This window comes from Cicer arietinum, chromosome 5, assembly GCF_000331145.2.
Source record: "Cicer arietinum cultivar CDC Frontier isolate Library 1 chromosome 5, Cicar.CDCFrontier_v2.0, whole genome shotgun sequence".
In the NCBI taxonomy this organism is placed as follows: Eukaryota; Viridiplantae; Streptophyta; class Magnoliopsida; order Fabales; family Fabaceae; genus Cicer; species Cicer arietinum.
The window spans coordinates 26322671-26328834 of NC_021164.2; the positions used below are offsets into that span (position 1 = coordinate 26322671).

General features: G+C 33.6%; 1 protein-coding gene across 1 annotated transcript in view; it reads right to left on the minus strand.

Moving 5' to 3' along the window:
- Positions 1-6164, minus strand: part of LOC101493662 (protein FAR-RED IMPAIRED RESPONSE 1-like) — a 12412-nt gene that overhangs the window by 5773 nt on the left and 475 nt on the right. The gene's annotated exons all lie outside the window — the stretch shown is intronic.

Below are 6164 nucleotides of genomic sequence, written 5' to 3' on the forward strand. Positions count from 1 at the left end.
TAAATGAAATCTGATGTATTCGAATGTCGTTGTGTTTGATTTGTATTCGTCGTATTTGACGTGTTGTGGATTGTTATTGATGAAATTTGACTTGTATGGTTTGAGTTTGTTTTGTGTGGAATTTGAAAACCATTAAGTTAAATGAGTATTAAGAATGGAGAATCTCTTAATATTTTGTTTACTTAATGTGTGTTTGTTATTGAAAAATCGTTTAAGTTAACTGGGCGTTAAGAATGGGGAATCTCTTAATGTCTTGGTTACTTAATATTTGTTTTTGAAAATCGTTTAAGTTAACTGGGCGTTAAGAATAGGGAATCTCTTAATGTCTCGGTTACTTAATATTTGTTTTTGAAAATCGTTTAAGTTAACTAGGCGTTAAGAATGGGGAATCTCTTAATGTCTCGGTTACTTAATATTTGTTTTTGAAAATCGTTTAAGTTAACTAGGCGTTAAGAATGGGGAATCTCTTAATGTCTCGGTTACTTAATATTTGTTTTTGAAAATCGTTTAAGTTAACTAGGCGTTAAGAATGGTCTTGGTTACTTAATATTTGTTTGGAAAATCGTTTAAGTTAAATAAGTATTGAGAATGGGGAATCTCTTAATGACTTATTTACTTAATGTTGTTTTGAAAAATCGTTTAAGTTAACTGGGCGTGAAGAATGGGGAATCTCTTAATGTCTTAGTTACTTAATGTTTGTTTTTGAAAATCGTTTAAGTTAATTGAGAATTAAGAATGGGGAATCTCTAAATGTCTCGTTTACTTAGTGTTTGTTTTGAAAATCGTTTAAGTTAAATGAGAATTAAGAATGGGGAATCTCTTAATGTCTAGTTTACTTATGTGTGTTTTGGTAAATCGTGCTGACCCGCGATAGGTGGCACCTTGGTAAACGGTACAGGGCCGTGATAGGCAGTACGTTTACGATTTACGTTTGGTAAGTTGTGCAGACCCGTGATAGGTGGCACCTTGGTAAACAGTACGGACCCGTGATAGGTAGTACGTTTACGACTTACGTTCCTTGGTGGATTGTGTTTGTCCGTGAGAGACTGCACATGGGTTTGTCCATGAGAGACTACGCCCTGGTTTAAGTTAAATGAGAATTAAGAATGGGGAATCTCTTAATGTCTTGTTGTCTTATGTGTATTTTGGTAAATCGTGCTGACCCGCGATAGGTGGCACCTTGGTAAACGGTACAGGGCCGTGATAGGCAGTACGTTTACGATTTACGTTTGGTAAGTTGTGCAGACCCGTGATAGGTGGCACCTTGGTAAACAGTACGGACCCGTGATAGGTAGTACGTTTACGACTTACGTTTCTTGGTGAATTGTGTTTGTCCGTGAGAGACTGCACATGTGTTTGTCCGTGAGAGACTACACCTTGTTAAATTGTGAATTGTTGGTTCATTTTGTCTGTGTAGTAATTGTGTTATAAGTGTTAAGTGTTATGTTTCGGAATTTGGTGATAGCATGTTTGATTGCAATACTATTTTGAAACCCATGATGTTGTAGTAATTGTGTTATAAGTGTTAAGTGTTATGTTTCGGAATTTGGTGATAGCATGTTTGATTGCAATACTATTTTGAAACCCATGATGTTGTAGTAATTGTGTTATAAGTGTTAAGTGTTATGTTTTGGAATTTGGTGATCGCATGTTTGGTTGCAATACTACTTCGAAACTCATGATGTTGTAGCGATTGCGTTATCATTGCTAAGTGTTATGTATTGATTATCGTGTGTGATTGCGATGGTTTGTAAAACTGTTTCGAAAACCAATTCGTCGTGGTGATTGTGTGGGTTTGGCTAAGTGTTAAGTTTTGGAATTGTGTATGAATGATATTGAATTAGTTTAAGTATTTTTGGAAGAATAAGCAGGGAAATCGATTTCCCAATCGATTGGATGAGTTGCAGGAAGTTCACTATTTTAACCTAATCGATTTGCCAATCGATTGTATAAATATATCTTTCAAAATCTTTTAAGAAATCGATTTGGAAATCGATTGGCAGAGAGGCAGGAACTCAGCAAAACTGCCAAAATCGATTTGGAAATCGATTTGGCAATACAGGGACTCATCAAAACTGACAAAATCGACTTAGAAATCGATTTGGTCATGCAGAAACTCAGCAGAACTGACCAAATCGATTGGCTCAGCAAAAGTCCTTCTTTTGAGTTAGATAATCGATCGCTCAATTGATTTATCAATGCTTTGGTCAGTTATGTATTACTTAAGGGATTGAGAACTTTATTCTGATTTCATTTTTAATTGGCAAGCATTGTATGAACTTTTCGCATATGGAAAATCCTGTTAAGGTGCATGCTTAGTTGAAAAGTTATTTTGAGCATTTAAAAACTTAAATGTTATGTGTTAACTGTTATTTTCGGTTGGTGACCCTTTACAATTATTGTGGAAATCTGGGCTATGCCCTCAGATGAGAGTCAGGACGATCCTACCGGTTCGTACCCTACGGACGGGAATGGTGATAGGAACGCTTGACTGCAGCTACGTTAGGAGGATCTCTAGGTTGACACAGAGGGAACGAATGTCTTTCTTTTGGGTTGCGTTTATTTTTAAACTGGAAGACTATACTACTTTTGTTATGTAAATATTTTGAATTCCTGGATTGAGAATTTTTCCGCTGCTTGTAAATTCTGTTGACTTATTTGTCGTTGTGTTACGACTTAAATATTTATCCAAAGGTGTTACCTTATTTATTTATTTGTTTTAGTTTAATTTCTTTTGAAAAAAAAATACACCCTCGCTTTGACAAACGGGGTGTTACAGTTATCCATTGTAGTTCGCCAGTAAGTTCAAAAGTCTCAATCCATTAATATCTTAGGTCACTTAGGTCTTTACTAGGTTAAGGGATTAGGGTTTACGGTTTAGAGTTAAGTGTTTAGGTCTATTATAGACCATTATGGTTTTTAATCAATTTAGTTCGTCGAATAAGTGCATTAACGTAGTCATCGAATAACTGCATATGTGTCACTAGTTTTGGATTTTATCTAATTTTTGTTTTTGATATGTTTCTTTTTAGCCATTTTAGTTCATATTTATTTTGGTTTGTCCAATAAGTTGAAAAGGCTCAATGCATTAATATTGTATGTCATTTTGGTCCTTACGTGTTCAATTCTAGTCCATTTTTTTTCTTACTCAATGTATTTTGTCTAATAAGTGCAAAAGTTTGAATGGATTAATATATTAGGTCATTTGTGGTCCTTACTAGTTTTAGGGTTTTGGGTTTAGGCATTAGGGTTTAGGGTTTAGGGTTTCGAGTTTAGGGTTTCGAGTTTAGGGTTTCGAGTTTAGGATTTAATGTTTCAGGTTTTGGGTTTACGGTTTAGGGTTTAGAGTTTAGGGTTTAGGGTTTAGGGTTTAGGGTTTAGGGTTTAGGGTTTAGGCTTTAAGGTATAGGGTATAGGGTATAGGGTATAGGGTATAGGGTATAGGGTATAGGGTATAGGGTATAGGGTATAGGGTATAGGGTATAGGGTATAGGGTATAGGGTATAGGGTATAGGGTATAGGGTATAGGGTATAGGGTATAGGGTATAGGGTATAGGGTATAGGGTATAGGGTATAGGGTATAGGGATTAGGGTTTAGGGTTTGGGTTTTAATCAATATATTTCATGATATAAGTGCATAATTTAAAATGGATATTTATTTTAGGTCATTTTGTTATTTATTAGGTGTAACCTATTTATTAGTTGTTATCCATTGTAGTCGCCAATAAGTTCAAAAGTCTCAATCCATTAATATCTTAGGTCGCTTAGGTCTTTACTAGGTTAAGGGATTAGGGTTTATGGTTTAGAGTTAAGTGTTTAGGTCTATTATAGACCATTTTGGTTTTTAATCAATTTAGTTCACGAATAAGTGCATTAATGTAGTCATCGAATAACTGCATAAGTGTCATTAGTTTTGGATTTTATCTAATTTTTGTTTTTGATATGTTTCTTTTTAGCCATTTTAGTTCATATTTATTTTGGTTTGTCCAATAAGTTGAAAAGGCTGAATGCAATAATATTGTATATCTTTTGGGTCCTTACGTGTTCAATTCTAGTCCTTCCTTTTTCTTACTCAATGTGTTTGGGTTTTGGGTTTAGGCAATAGGGTTTTGGGTTTAGGCAATAGGGTTTTGGGTTTTGGGTTTACGGATTAGGGTTTAGGGTTTAGAGTTTAGGGTTCAAGGTTTTGGGTTTACGGTTTAGGGTTTAGAGTTTAGAGTTTAGGGTTTAGAGTTTAGGGTTTAGGTTTTATGGTTTAAGGTTTAGTGTTTAGGGTTTAGGGTTCAGGGTTTAGGATTCATGGTTTAGGGTTTAGGGTTTAGGGATTAGGATTTAGGGTTTGGGTTATAATCAATATATTTCATGATATAAGTGCATAATTCAAAATGGATATTTATTTTAGGTCATTTTGTTATTTATTAGGTGTAACCTATTTATTAGTTGTTATCCATTGTAGTTCGCCAATAAGTTCGAAAGTCTCAAGGCATTAATATCTTAGGTCACTTAGGTCTTTACTAGGTTAAGGGATCAGGGTTTACATTTTAGAGTTAAGTGTTTAGGTCTATTATAGACCATTTTGGTTTTTAATCAATTTTGTTTGTCGAATAAGTGCATTAATGTAGTTCATCGAATGACTGCATAAGTGTCACTAGTTTTGGATTTTATGTAATTTTTGTTTTTGATATTTTTCATTTTAGCCATTTTAGTTCATATTTATTTTGGTTTGTCCAATAAGTTGAAAAGGCTTAGTGCATTAAAATTGTATGTCATTTTGGTCCTTACGTGTTCTATTCTAGTCCTTTTTTTTTTCTTACTCAATGTAGTTGGTCTAATAAGTGCAAAAGTCTGAATGGATTAATATACTAGGTCATTTGTGGTCCTTACTATTTTAGGGTTTGGGGTTTAGGCATTAGGGTTTAGGGTTTTGGGTTTACGGATTAGGGTTTAGGGTTTAGGGTTTAGAGTTTAGGGTTTAAAGTTTATGGTTTTGGATTTACGGTTTAGGGTTTAGGGTTTAGAGTTTAGGGTTTAGGGTTTAGTGTTTGAGATTAAAGGTTAAGGGTCTAGGTCTATTTTAGTCCATTTTGGATTTTAGGTAATTTTTTGTTTTTGATATGTTTCTTTTTGTCCATATAAGTTCTTATTCATTTTAGTTCGTCCAATAAGTTGAAAAGGCTCAACGCATTATTATTGTAAATCATTTTGCTCTTTACGAGGTCTATTCTAATCCTTTTTTATTTTAACTAAATGTAGTTGGTCTAATAAGTGCAAAAGTCTCAATGGATTAATATATTAGGTCATTTGTGGTCCTTACTAGGTTTAGGGTTTTGGGTTTTGGGTAGGTTTAGGATTTAGGGTTTAGAGTTTAGGGTTTTGGGTTTTGGGTAGGTTTAGGATTTAATACATATATTTCATAAATGGATCTTTATTTAATTAATGTCATTTTGTTATTTATTAGGTGTATTCTAGTGCACTTTGTTTCTAAAAGAATGTAGTTTGTCTAATAAGTGCAAAAGACTCAATCGATTAAACTTTTAGGTCATTTCAATATTTGATATTTTTTTTTGGGTCCATTTTAGTTGTTAATCAATGTAGTTCAGTAGGTTTAGGGTTTAGGTTTTAGGGTCTTACACTACAAAAAATAATAAGAGTTTGCGACGGTTAAAAAAGATATTTGCGGCGGTTGTACCCGTTTATAACTGTCGCAGATTCGTGCGTCGCGAGGCTATTTTGCGACGGTTCTAAAAACCGTCGCTCCAACCGCCTTCAAATAATATTTGCGACAGTTCAAACCGTCGTTGAACGCAGCTATTGTTTTTGTTTCTACTGAGTATTGCGACAGTTTGCAACCGCCTCTAAATACTCTTTGCGACGGTTTGAACCGTCGCAGACTGATATAGTTCTGTTTTATTTTTGGGTGACATTTTTTCTTGTATTTTTCATAAATTTTATTTTGATGGCTTATTAAATAACAATTGATCTTAAATAAAATAAAAATATTCATAAACATTATGCATATAATTAAAATACACAAAACTAATTAAAAATAATTGAATCTATTAAAAAGTAATAACATAACATCCATACATAGAATTTTAAAATTACATCAAAAACCAAAATATTAGTAAAGATATTGAACATACAAAATAACTACATCAAACTTT